We start from the raw sequence: 14440 nt of genomic DNA, 5'->3' as shown, positions 1-14440 counted from the left end.
ACATTGGGGTTGGGGGTGCCTTTAAAAAAATGAACTCTCGAGTTGGACTCCCCCACTTTCCAGTAATTTTCGAATGGTCCCTAACGACTATCCATTAACGTAAAGCTGGTTGTAAGTCACTAGTCTATTCTATTTCAGAGCACTGGAAAGATGGTGCTGTTATTGTGTCACTGCAGTTTGCTTCAATAGGACTAAATCTCATGTTTTAGTGGATGCTCAAGAACATCCTCCTGCCAAGCATGTGTACGTCTATTATCATATCTATTTCTCAGGATAAAGCCACAAACGTAATACTAAACAATACTGGTTTTGATGGAGAAAATGTCTAGACTCCACGGCTGAGATGTGACACCACGATTTGACACTGTGAACACATTCACATGCTTTTGTTTTGCCTAAAAATACATGGCGATTTCCATTGAGCCGTTTCCGGTGCACGTGCAGCTTCCCATTTCCAACCCTGCAGAAGTGTGGATCTTTTTGACAGATATCGATTCAAACCTGCTGACGTCAAAAGCATCCTACATCTTTTACCATTGCAGAGATGCTGTTTTTCAATGAAGAAGAACTGAGGAGGTGTCAACCACGCGCACTGCCTTTGTGACAATCCAGTCCACACAGAACGGGGGTTGATATCTGTTAGTTGTTGAAATTTGCGGACATCTGCTCCTCCTGCTGACTGCTGACAAGCCACCGACCACGGGCACAGGTAGGAGAAAAGTATACAATTCTCTATTCTGTTTTATCGCAAAGGCTTTATTTTAGTTTTCATCCCCACAAAACACTTTTACTACAGAATGAAGCATTAGGTTTTGAATTGTGAAGCCGTGTTCGACTGAGTACAACGAAGGATGGGTTTTTATTGTTAAATCCGGTATGATAACAGCACTTGATTAACAAACTTTCTTTCGTTGCCTTTGTGTTTAATATTGCCTATTTATCCGTTCTAGGCTGTGTGTATAGTTATTAGAAAGAGGCAAACGCGGCACGCCTTTCGAAATACATGACCACTGTGCTGTGCGTGTCAAATCTACACGCGTAGTCAATTGTTGAAAATGAAGGATGTTGTGTGTGCTAATGTGTAAGGTGTGGGCGTTTTCTGTGTTTCAGAACCTTGGACAACGACATCTTCGCTGTTCTCTCTCTCTCTCTCTCTCTCTCTCTCTCTCTCTCTCTCTCTCTCTCTCTCTCTCTCTCTCTCTCTCTCTCAATTCCAATTTAAGGGCTTTATTAGCATGGGAAATATATTTAACTTTGCCAAAGCAAGTGAACTAGAAAATAAACAACAGTGAAATAAACAATCAAATTAACAGTAAACTCTCTCTGTCTCTCCGAACACGTACTAGAAAGTTAACAGAGTTGGGGAGAAACACATCCTAGGGGGTGAAAGACGGGGTCCTTGATTGATTTAGGGATTGTCATTAGGCAATAGTGAATTGCGCCATGCATTGTGTCTTGATGGAAGGTGGAGACTGTCATACTTCATGAATGTGCCACTATTGTGCACGTCTGTCCATAGTTTATTGTGTCAAAATGGCCATATCCTTACCATGCCATGCTGCAGACTGGTCTCAGAGCATTTCATATTATTCTGTATGTAAATCCGAGACACTCCATTTCGTATGATATGTTATGAATTACAATTCGTATATTTGTTACTAATTGTCAGTGGTGTAAAGTACTTAAGTAAAAATACTTGAAAGTACTACATATATTGTTTTTTGGGGTATCTGTACTTTACTTTACTATTTATATATGTTTGACTACTTTAACTTTAACTTCACTACATTCCTAATGAAAATAATGTAATTTTTTTCTCCATACATTTCCCTGAAACCCAAAAGTACTCATTACATTTTGAATGCTTAGCAGGACAGGAAAATGGTCCAATTCAGGCACTTATCAAGAGAACATCCCTGGTCATCCCTACTGCCTCTGATCTGGTGGACTTACTAAACACAAATGCTTTTTTTGTGTAAATTATGTCTGCGTGTTGGAGTGTGCCCCTGGCTATCTGTAAATAACAAAAACAAAAAGTTCTGTTTTGCTTAATGTAAGCAATTTGAAATTATTTGTACTTTTACTTTTGATACTTAAGTATATTTTACACCAAATACTTTTAGACTTTTACTCAAGTAGTATTTTACTGGGGGATTTTCACTTTTACTTGAGTAATTTTCTATTAAGTCATCTTTACTTTTACTCAAGTATGACAATTAGGTACTTTTTCCACCACTGTTAATTAGTCAAATGTACAATATGTTATGAATTTCGCAAATGTGCTATAACATACAAATTTGCTAAACGTATGATATGTTACGAATCCTATCTTGGTGGCTAACATTAGCTAGCTGGCTAATGTTAGCTAGGCTAGGGGTTTGGGCTAGGGGTTAGTTTAGGGTTAAAGGGTTAAGGATAGGGTTGGAGAAGGGTTAGCTAAAGGGGTTAAGGCTAGGGCTAGGGGCAGAGTTAGATCAAATGGTTAAGGTTAGGGCTTGGGGAAGGGTTAGCTAACATGCTAAGTAGTTGCAAAGTAGCTAAAAAGTTGTAAGTAGTTGAAACGTTGCTATACGAAATTTGCATTATATGCCAACCCATCCACCCCGACCGACAACCTTACTTTCGTTTTTTGCCTTAAGTAACCATCTGTCTTACGTAACCATACCAAATGTAACATATCATACTAATTTGAGTGTCCTGGATTTACATTTACTATGTTACGTCTAGCCTATGAGACCAGGCTGCATATTGTGGTGGTGAGGCATAATGTGTCTAGATGGGCGGAGGCTAGAGGCGAGAAGAGCATGGGAGGACGGTGGTGAAACCTGCACTATGACATCCTATAGCACCCATTCAATAGCACCCATTCATCCACGCCATATCATACATCTATGCTGGTCTATCAATGCACTTCCCCGACAACAAACCACAGATGAGTATGAGATCCTTAGATTGTCGACAGCACGAAGCATGTGGTGGAATTGGCAAAAATGCAGTTATTGCTCACTGGCTTTTCTTCATCATGGTTCAATGGAAAGTTGTTGCTTGTTGACCAGACATTTTTTGGGGCAAATGAATTATGTAGGTCAGGTGATCGTCTTCACACGTCGGACCTGGTAATACTGTCTCATAAATGTCTGATAATGCTTTTAGATTTCCGTGCTGGACCACTGTCGCATCTCCCCTGTCGCTCTGCTCGAGCCTGTTCAGTCTCTTGTTATAACATCAGAGAGAAAGCGATAGAGAGACAGAGAGCATCAACATTGAGAAGCTAGTAGCAGGCCTATAGTTATGCTAGAAAACCGTCATCGAAAGGGTTGTTGAGAGGGCCTTAAACTGACAAACAAAGGGACATGCTCTTGGTTGGCACTGCTGCTACGCTATACCATATTGCATCGTGCTGCTTCCATCGCTCTGCGTGGGCGGCGCTATAGGGGTTGTCCCCCGAGTAAAAACAGACTCATATATCATCACCAGTGGTTGATTGTTTCCAGGCACAGCCTATTGCTAATCTATAAAGCTGCACTCTGTCTGTGTCTGGTCTACTGAGCTGACATTTCTCGAATCAAACCAATGCCTCGGAGATCAATGTTTTTTAAAGATCCGTTGAACTGTGCGTCGTGTGCGTGTTTGACTTGTAGCCATCCCTGTTTTTCTTTCTGAGTATATACCCTCCAGATATAAGTAGTTGACTGCAGACAGGATTTCATTTCCCCCTGAACAACTATAGGCCTACTGAAATTGATATTTAGCCAAGAAGTGACTTGGAAGTAAATCGATTTCAGAACATTCTACTTATATCACAATCTATATGATTACAACCTTGGATGAATTCATTAAAGCTACAATCAGCAGTTGAAACAATAATACAACCCGACCCCGACCCTGTTTCGGTAAAAAAAAACTGAGGGATGGGCTGGAGAAATGTAACCACTCTCAAATTCATAGACAGAACTATAGATGCAATGACTGACATCGATCAAATCAAAATGATAGTTTTAACCATTTGTCTATATTTACTTTGTTTACATATTGGGGAATTAAAACAAGCTGGTGTTTTGGGTTCTGGTGGGGCATGACAGTTGAACCAAGCTCATGAGGCATTTATAAGTTATATTCTTCAAGAATCAATGAGTACAGATCATTAATATCCAGTACAAAAATGGATGTAGCAACCGCAGATTGTCCGTTTTAAGCTTTTTGCCAAACATACCCACAAAACGTGCCCCACTGACACTGATTGCCAATGGTGCTTGTCAATTGAAAGAGCCATGGCGCCATAACGTGCAGAATATGACATGCATTTGAGAGCCTGGAGGAAGCTCGAAAGCATGAAGAAAAAAAAGCCTTGAATAATCGTGAATTTGACTCTGCTTTTTAATTGCATATAAGAATAAAGTTATCACGCTTCAGTTTAATCTCTCTGACAAAGAAAATAGTCATCATGGCCTCCAGGTGTACAGCAGCACTGTTTCTGTCTCCATCGTGTTCGAACGATGTCAGAGGGACTGTGTGTGATGGTATCTCCATAATGAGATCTCTATTGGTGCTGTTCTGACCAGCAGAGACCAGTGGACCAGAGGTTATTCTAAGTTCATGGCCCTGGCAAAGGGCCACAGATTTGTGTTTGTATTTATTAGGGATCCCCATTAGCTGCAGCCAAGGCAGCAGCTACTCTACCTGGGGTCCAAACACACCAAAGTACCCACATTACATATAAAACAAAAGATAAAAGAGTCAACTATGTTTGTACTGAATGAGCTAAAGATAAAATAGTACATCATATCACATCCTGGCGTGGAAGTTCTTACACAGGGACACTCTAAGTCAATCTTAAATAAATCGTTGTTTATTTCATACAGGAAGTGAGCCAGATTTTTGAGGCGCTGTGTTCCAATGTCTCCTTATATGGCTGTGAATGCGCAAGGAATGAGCCTACACGTTCTGTCTTTTCCCCAAGGTGTTTGCAGCATTGTGACGTATTTGTAGGCATATCATTGGAAAATTGACCATAAGAGACTACATTTACCAGGTGTCCGCTCGGTGTCCTCCGTCAAAACTATTGAGTAATCTCCAGGTGCGTTCATTTTTCCATTTTGAACAGAGGAGAAACCAAACTGCCATGAGTGACTTATCATCGAATAGATATGTGAAAAACACCTTGAGGATTGATTCTAAACAACGTTTGCCATGTTTCTGTCGATATTATGGAGTTAATTTGGAAAAAAAGTTTGCGTTGTAATGACTGAATTTTCGGGGGTCTTTCTTAGCCAAACGTGATGAACAAAACAGCGATTTCTCCAACACAAATAATCTTTTTGGAAAAACTGAACATTTGCTATCTAACTGAGAGTCTCCTCATTGAAAACATCTGAAGTTCTTCAAAGGTAAATTATTTTATTTGAATGCTTTTCTTGTTTTTGTGAAAATGTTGCCTGCTGAATGCTAGGCTTAATGCTATGCTAGCTATCAATACTCTTACACAAATGCTTGTGTAGCTATGGTTGAAAAGCATTTTTTGAAAATCTGAGAGGCTAAGCTTGTGAGCCAATATATTTATTTAATTTCACCTGCGATTTTCATGAATAGTTAACGTTGCGTTATGGTAATGAGCTTGAGGCTATAATTACGCTCCCGGATACGGGATTGCTCGTCAAAACAGGTTAATAAATGTGTCCTGGGGCTTTTCATCACAAAAGGGGCGGCCCCTTGTAACATGCTCTGACATACTCTGATATACTTTTTGACTACGTGAAAATGTAGACATCCAATATCATTCCTTCCGCAGCCATAGAGGCAGTGTTGTCACTTGGTTCCTTGATCTGATCTATAGGCTATTCATCAAAGTAGAATATTTTGCATTGATACCCAAATATAATCTCAGCCACTGTTCAAACAGTAAACCAAACAACAAGAATCCACCCAAAAAGGTATTTTGTTTAGAAATAATAACTAGTGATTAGAGGCTATTGTGAAATGGTAGAACCTGCTGTAGCCAACTAGCTAACCATGTACTTTTTTTCTCAGTGACCAAAACATGATGACATTCTATTTTTGTTATGGTGGATACTGTGTGTGGTAAAAGATTGAGCAAAGACGGACTAACTGGAGGAATAAGACAAAATGGCAGCCGTTGCAGACAAACGGTTATTGTGAGCATGCAAACACCCACACACGGACGCACGCACGCACGTGCGCACACACACACACACACACACACACACGCACACACACACGCACAGAGACAAAGAGCTATTCTCTCTTTAACTGTTGAAGAAGAACAATGATTTGGTCTATTATCAGAACAGACCATGAGCAAGTTTGTCTGCAGGTTAGGGAATGCCAGTTTCAACTGAACATTTGTCTGGTCTGAGTGCTTGAGTCTGCCACATAGCTGCTGCCTACTGAATGAATGACATGGATCAGGGAATGGCACGGAATGCATCCCTGAGGAATGTTAAGCACCTCCATGGTATTCTCATCCCTTCGTCCATTTTGATGTGTTTGTGACTGGGTAGCAGCATGCAGGGGTTTTATTTGATGAATACAGGTACAGCCGTTTTAGATTTTCCAGGCCAGATCATTTCATTTGCAGGCACATGAGCAAAAGACAGCCGACGGGGCTAGAGGTGATGGTGTGAAGAGCGTTCTATAAGCACTCTGTGATTGGACAAGGCATGAAAAATTACAACCTCAAAAGGGAACGTGTGGGTAATGTGAATGAAGGCATCTCCATATTTTTCATTACAGGACCTGCAGTGATTATAGCCTGCTGACTGTAGCTCAGCTGTATATTCTTTGAAGGGTGCCTTTTATATCAAATCTAAATCAAATCTTATTTGTCACATGCGTCGAATACAAACCTGGTATAGAGGTCCTGGATAGCAGGAAGCTTGGCCCCAGTGATGGTACTGGGCCGTACTCGCTATACCAGGCAGTGATGCAACCAGTCAGGATGCTCTAGATTGTGCAGCTGTAGAACCTTTTGAGGATCTGAGGACCCATGCCAAATCTTTTCAGTCTCCTGATGTGGAATAGGTTTTGTCGTGTCCTCTTCACGACTGTCTTGGTGTGCCATGTTAGTTTGTTGGGGATGTGGACACCAAGGAACTTGAAACTCTCAACCTGCTCCACTACAGTCCCGTCGATGAGAATGGGGGCGTGCTCGGTCCTCCTTTTCCTGTAGTCCACAATCATCTCATTTGTCTTGATCATGTTGAGGGAGAGGTTGTTGTCTTGGCACCACATGGCCAGTCCTCTGACCTCCCTATAGGCTGTCTCGTCGTTATCAGTGATCAGGCCTACCACTGTTGTGTCATCGGAAAACTTAATGCCTGGCCATGTAGTCATGAGTGAACAGGGAGTACAGGAGGAGACTGAGCACGGACCCCCGAGGGTCCCCCAGTGTTGAGGATCAGCATGGAGCATGTTTGGTTACCTACCCTTACCACCTGGGGGCGGTTCATCAGGAAGTCTAGGATCCAGTTGCAGAGGGAGGTGTTTAGTCCCAGGGTCCTTAGCTTAGTGATGAGCTTTGAGGGCACTATAGTGTGGAACACTGAGCAGTAGTCAAGGAATAGCATTCTCACATAGGTGTTTCTTGGTGGAGTGCAATAGGGCTTGGTGGAGTGCAATAGGGCATGGTGGAGTGCAATAGATATTGCATCATCTGTGGATCTGTTGGATCTGTTGGGGCAGCATGCAAATTGGAGTGGGTCTAGGGTTTCTGGGATAATGGTGTTGATGTGAGCCATGAACAGCCTTTCAAAGCACTTCATTGCTACAGACGTGAGTGCTACGGGTCAGTAGTTATTTAGGCAGGTTACCACCTTAGTGTTCTTGGGCACAGGGACTGTAGTGGTCTGCTTGAAACATGATGGTATTACTGACTCAGACAGGGAGAGGTTGAAAATGTCAGTGAAGACACTTGATCAGCGCATGCACGGAGTACACATCCTGGTAATCTGTGTAATCCTGGAAATGTTGACCTATTGAAAGGTCTTACTCACATCGGCTACGGAGAGCGTGATCACACAGTCATCCGGAACAGCTGATGCTCTCATGCATGTTTAAAAATATATATATATAAAAATAAACATGGGGCCGACAGAGTTGGTCACTTCGCTTTGAGTCCTTAGGAAACGATGCAGTATTTTTTAAAATGTATTATTTCTTACATTGTTACCCCAGGCAATGTCAAGTGTTATTACATATAGCCGGGAAGAACTATTGGATATAAGAGCGATGTCAACTTACCAACATTACGACAAAGATTACGACTTTCCCAAAGTGGATCATCTGTTTGGACCACCACCCAGGACAATGGATTTAATCCCAGAAGCCGACCCAAAACAACGGCGTTGCAGAAGGGGCAGACGGAGCGGCTTCCTGGTCAGGCTCCGTAAACGTGCACATCGCCCACCGCTCCCAAGTATACTAGTCGCCATTGTCCAGTCTCTTGACAACAAGGTAGATGAAATTTGAGCAAGGGTTGCCTTCCAGAGAGACATCAGAGATAGTAACATTCTCTGTTTCACGGAAACATGGTTATCTCGGGAAATGGTGTCAGAATCAGTTCAGCCACTGGGCTTCTCAATGAATCGCGCCGACAGAGATAAACACCTCTCTGGGAAGAAGAAGGGTTGGGGTGTATGCTTCATGATTAATGACTCATGGTGTAATCATAACAACATACAGGAACTCAAGTCCTTCTGCTTACCCAACCTAGAATTCTTTACAATCAAATGTTGGCCATTTTACCTACCAAGAGAATTCTCGTCAGTTATTGTCACAGCTGTGTACATTCCCCATCAAGCAGACACCAAGACGGCCCTCAAGGAACTTCACTGGACTCTATGTAAACGGGAAACAATATATCCTAAGGATGCATTTATTGTAGCTGGGGATTTTAACAAAGCACATTTGAGAACAAGGCTACCTAAATTCTATCAGCATATTGATTGCACTGTGCGCAGAGGTAATACACTCGATCACTGCTACTCTAACTTCTGCGATGCATACAAAGCTCTCCCCCGCCCTCCCTTCGGCAAATCCGACCACGAAGCCATCTGGCTCCTTCTGTCTTATAGGCAGAAACTCAAACTGGATGTACCAGTGACTAGAACCATTCAAAGCTGGTCTGACCAATCAGAATCCACGCTTCAAGATTGTTTTGATCACACGGACTGGGATACGTTCCAGTCAGCCTCAGAGAACAACATCGATCTATACGCTGACTCAGTGAGTGAGTATATAAGGAAGTGCATTGGAGATGTTGTACCCAATGTGACTATCAAAACCTACCCTAACCAGAAACTGTGGATGGATGGCGTCATTCGCGCAAAACTGAAAGCGCGAACCATCACATTTAACCATGGAAAGATGTCTGGGAATATGGCTGAATATAAACAGTGTAGTTATTCCCTCCGCAAGGCAATCAAACAAGTGAAATGCCAGTACAAGGACAAAGTGGAGTCGCAATTCAACGGCTCAGGCACGTGGCAGGATCTTCAGGAAATCACGGGCTACAGAAGAAACCAGCCACGTCATGGATACCGATGTCACGCTTCCAGCCCGCTTTGAGGATAATACAGTGCCACCGTCAAGACCTGCTGACAAGGACTGCCCCCCCCTTCTCTGTGGCCGACATGAGTAAAACATTTAAACCCTCAGGGCTGCTGGCCCAGACTGCATCCCAAGCCGCGTCCTCAGAGTATGCTCAGACCATTGAATATGTTTAAGGACATATTCAATCGCTCCTTATCCCAGTCTGTTGTCCCCACATGCTTCAAGATGGCCACCATTGTTCCTGTGACCAAGAAGGTAAAGATAACTGAACAAAATGACTACCGCCCCGTAGCACTCACTTCTGTCATCATGAAGTGCTTTGAGAGACTAGTCAAGGATAATATCACCTCCACCTTACTGGCCACCCTAGACCCACTTCAGTTTGCATACCGCCCGAACAGGTCCACAGACGATGCAATCGCCATCACACTGCACACTGCCCTATCCAATCTGGACAAGTAGAATAACTACAGCTCAGCATTCAACACCATAGTACCCTCCCTCCAAGCTCACCTTCAAGCTGGAGGCCCTGGGTCTCAACCCCTCCCTGTGCAATTGGGTCCTGGACTTTCTGACGGGCCGCCCCCAGGTGGTGAAGGAAGGAAACAGCGCCTCTTCAACCTCAGGAGGCTGAAGAAATGTCGCTTGTCGCCCAAAACCATGACTAACTTTTACAGATGCACAGTCGAGAGCATCCTGTTTGGCTGTATCACAGCCTGGTACGGCAACTGCACCGCCCTCAACCACAAGGCTCTCCAGAGTGTTGTGCGGTCTGCACAGTGCATCACTACCTGCCCTCCACGACACCTATAGCACCCAATGTCACAGGAAGGCCAAAGAGATCATCAAAGACAACAACCAACCAAGCCACTGCCTGTTCACACCGCTACCATCCAGAAGGCGAGGTCAGTACAGGTGCATGAAGCTGGGACCGAGAGACTGAAGAACAGCTTCTATCTCAAGGCCTGCAGACTGCTAAAGAGCAATCACTAACTCAGAGAGGCCGCCTCCTACATTGAGACCCAATCACTGGCAACTTGAATAAATGGATCACTAGTCACTTTAAACAATGCCACTTTAAATAATCACACTTTAATAATGTTTACATATCTTACATTACTCATATCATATGTACATACTGTATTTTATACCATCTATTGCACCTTGCCTATGCCGCTTGGCCACCGCTCATCCATATATTTATATGTACATATTCTCATTCACTTCTTTTAGATTTGTGTGTGTTAGGTAGTTGTTGGGGAATTGTTCAATTACTTGTTAGATATTACTGCACTGTCAGAACTAGAAGCACAAGCATTTCCCTACACTCGCATTAACATCTGCTAATCATGTGTATATGACCAATAAAATTTGATTTGACTTGCTACTTGCCTCAAAGCGAGTATATTAGTAATTTAGCTCGTCTGGTAGGCTTGTGTCACTGGGAAGCTTGCGGCTGTGCTGCCCTTTGTAGTCTGTAATAGTTTGCAAGCCCTGTACAAATCGATCTTAGGCCTGTATTGACGCTTTGCCTGTTAGATGGTTCATCGGAGGGCGTAGCAGGATTTCTTCTAAACTGCCCTGTTAGAGTCCCACTCCTTGAAAGCTGCAGCTCTACCCTTTAGCTCAGTACAGATGTTGCCTGTAATCCATGGCTTCTGGTTGGGGTATGTAGGTACAGTCACTGTGGGGAAGACGTCATCAATGCAGTTATTGTGTCACGCCCTGACCGTAGATTGCTTTGTATGTTTCTATTTTTGTTTGGTCAGGGTGTGATTTGGTTGGGCATTCTATGTTTGTATGTCTAGGTTTGTGTATTTCTATGTTTCGGCAGGGTATGGTTCTCAATCAGGGACAGCTGTCTATCGTTGTCAATGATTGGGAATCATACTTAGGTAGCCTGTTTTCTACTTTTAGTTGTGGGTAGTTGTTTTTCTGTTTAGTGTTTGTTTCACCTTGCAGAACTGTTTTGGGTTTTCCTTTTGTTATCTTTGTATTCAGTGTTCAGTTCCTTATATTAAAGATGAACATGTATCCCGCTGCTTTTTGGTCTGATGATTCCTCTTCTTCCGATGAAAGCCGTTACAGAACTACCCATCACAAATGGACCAAGCAGCGGCGTAACAGGGAGCAGAAAGTGTTGGACTCATGGACATGGGAGGAGATATTGGACGGCAAGGGGCCCTGGGCACAGGCTGGGGAATATCTGTTATGCAGGTGAATGAGGACCCAAAAGCGACTTAACAGAAACAGAGTTTATTCCAGTCTTAACAGAAAACGACTAATCCTGAATTCTTTAACAGGTAATGTCCAAACAGGAATAACAGAAATCCTCTAGTCTGTAGAGGGGAACAACAGGAGAAGCGGCCACAGACTGCAGGTCGCTTCGGGTAGGCGCAGGCCGTAGCTGATAGAGACACCTGCTCACTCGCAGCATCTGATGAAGGCAAAAACACATTTACATTTACATTTAAGTCATTTAGCAGACGCTCTTATCCAGAGCGACTTACAAATTGGTGCATTCACCTTATGACATCCAGTGGAACAACCACTTTACAATAGTGCATCTAAATATTTTAAGGGGGGGTGAGAAGGATTACTTTATCCTATCCTAGGTATTCCTTAAAGAGGTGGGGTTTCAGGTGTCTCCGGAAGGTGGTGATTGACTCCGCTGTCCTGGCGTCGTGAGGGAGTTTGTTCCACCATTGGGGAGCCAGAGCAGCGAACAGTTTTGACTGAGCTGAGCGGGAACTGTACTTCCTCAGTGGTAGGGAGGCGAGCAGGCCAGAGGTGGATGAACGCAGTGCCCTTATTTGGGTGTAGGGCCTGATCAGAGACTGGAGGTACTGAGGTGCCGTTCCCCTCACAGCTCCGTAGGCAAGCACCATGGTCTTGTAGCGGATGCGAGCTTCAACTGGAAGCCAGTGGAGAGAGCGGAGGAGCGGGGTGACGTGAGAGAACTTGGGAAGGTTGAACACTAGACGGGCTGCGGCGTTCTGGATGAGTTGTAGGGGTTTAATGGCACAGGCAGGGAGCCCAGCCAACAGCGAGTTGCAGTAATCCAGACGGGAGATGACAAGTGCCTGGATTAGGACCTGCGCCGCTTCCTGTGTGAGGCAGGGTCGTACTCTGCGGATGTTGTAGAGCATGAACCTACAGGAACGGGCCACCGCCTTGATGTTAGTTGAGAACGACAGTTTGTTGTCCAGGATCACGCCAAGGTTCTTAGCGCTCTGGGAGGAGGACACAATGGAGTTGTCAACCGTGATGGCGAGATCATGGAACGGGCAGTCCTTCCCGGGAGGAAGAGCAGCTCCGTCTTGCCGAAGTTCAGCTTGAGGTGGTGATCCGTCATCCACACTGATATGTCTGCCAGACATGCAGAGATGCGATTCGCCACCTGGTCATCAGAGGGGGAAAGGAGAAGATTAATTGTGTGTCGTCTGCATAGCAATGATAGGAGAGACCATGTGAGGTTATGACAGAGCCAAGTGACTTGGTGTATAGCGAGAATAGGAGAGGGCCTAGAACAGAGCCCTGGGGGACACCAGTGGTGAGAGCGCGTGGTGAGGAGACAGATTCTCGCCACGCCACCTGGTAGGAGCGACCTGTCAGGTAGGACGCAATCCAAGCGTGGGCCGCGCCGGAGATGCCCAACTCGGAGAGGGTGGAGAGGAGGATCTGATGGTTCACAGTATCGAAGGCAGCCGATAGGTCTAGAAGGATGAGAGCAGAGGAGAGAGAGTTAGCTTTAGCGGTGCGGAGCGCCTCCGTGATACAGAGAAGAGCAGTCTCAGTTGAATGACTAGTCTTGAAACCTGACTGATTTGGATCAAGAAGGTCATTCTGAGAGAGATAGCGGGAGAGCTGACCAAGGACGGCACGTTCAAGAGTTTTGGAGAGAAAAGAAAGAAGGGATACTGGTCTGTAGTTGTTGACATCGGAGGGATCGAGTGTAGGTTTTTTCAGAAGGGGTGCAACTCTCGCTCTCTTGAAGACACGACGGAACAAGAACACAGCACAGCAAACATCAAACAAGGATCCGACAAGGACAGAAGCGGAAACAGAGGGAGAAATAGGGACTCTAATCAGAGGGCAAAATAGGGGACAGGTGTAAAAGAGTAAACGAGGTAGTTAGGAGAATGAGGAACAGCTGGGAGCAGGAACGGAACGATAGAGAGAGAGAGAGAGAGAGAGATAGAGGGAAAGAACCTGATAAGACCAGCAGGGGGAAACGAATAGAAGAGAAAGCACAGGGACAAGACATGACAGTACCCCCCCACTCACCGAGCGCCTCCTGGCGCACTCGAGGAGGAACCCTGGCGGCAACGGAGGAAATCATTGATCAACGAACGGTCCAGCACGTCCCGAGAAAGAACCCAACTCCTCTCCTCAGGACCGTAACGGGAAACGATGAAGAGGCAATCTAGTGCAATAACTCTTCTAAAAATGAGACACGGGTAGAGAACTGTAAGCGTTAGAGCAATCAGGACCAAACAGGCCAGGAGAGTAACAACTAGGGACAGACTGAGACACAGCAAGGCTAAGACCAGGAACAGGAGAGAGGCGGTGGCTGTGGACAGACTGAGACACAGCAAGTACAGGACCAGGAGAGATGCGGTGGCTGGGGACAGACTGAGACACAGCAAGGGCAGGAGAGATGCGGTGGCTGGGGACAGACTGAGACCCAGCAAGGCCAGGAGCAGAAGCAGGAAGAAAGTTACCGGACTTAGTCTGCGCGCAGTCCGAACAAGCAGCCACGAAACGGCGCGTGTCACGCTCCTGAGTAGGCCACCAAAAACGCTGGCGAATAGAAGCAAGCGTACCCCGAACGCTGGGGTGGCCGGCTAACTGGGCAGAGTGAGCCCACTGA

General features: G+C 44.8%; 1 protein-coding gene across 1 annotated transcript in view; it reads left to right on the top strand.

Moving 5' to 3' along the window:
• Window positions 1-393: 393 nt before the first annotated feature.
• LOC123990965 (synaptosomal-associated protein 25-A) overlaps window positions 394-14440 on the top strand; it is a 55335-nt gene continuing 41288 nt past the window's right edge. The window contains exon 1 of the mRNA XM_046292027.1: window positions 394-709. The gene's annotated coding sequence lies outside the window, so the exon portion shown is untranslated. The remainder of the gene's footprint in view (window positions 710-14440) is intronic.

Source organism: Oncorhynchus gorbuscha, linkage group LG12, assembly GCF_021184085.1.
Source record: "Oncorhynchus gorbuscha isolate QuinsamMale2020 ecotype Even-year linkage group LG12, OgorEven_v1.0, whole genome shotgun sequence".
NCBI lineage: Eukaryota > Metazoa > Chordata > Actinopteri > Salmoniformes > Salmonidae > Oncorhynchus > Oncorhynchus gorbuscha.
This window is presented reverse-complemented; position numbering and strand designations above follow the sequence as displayed.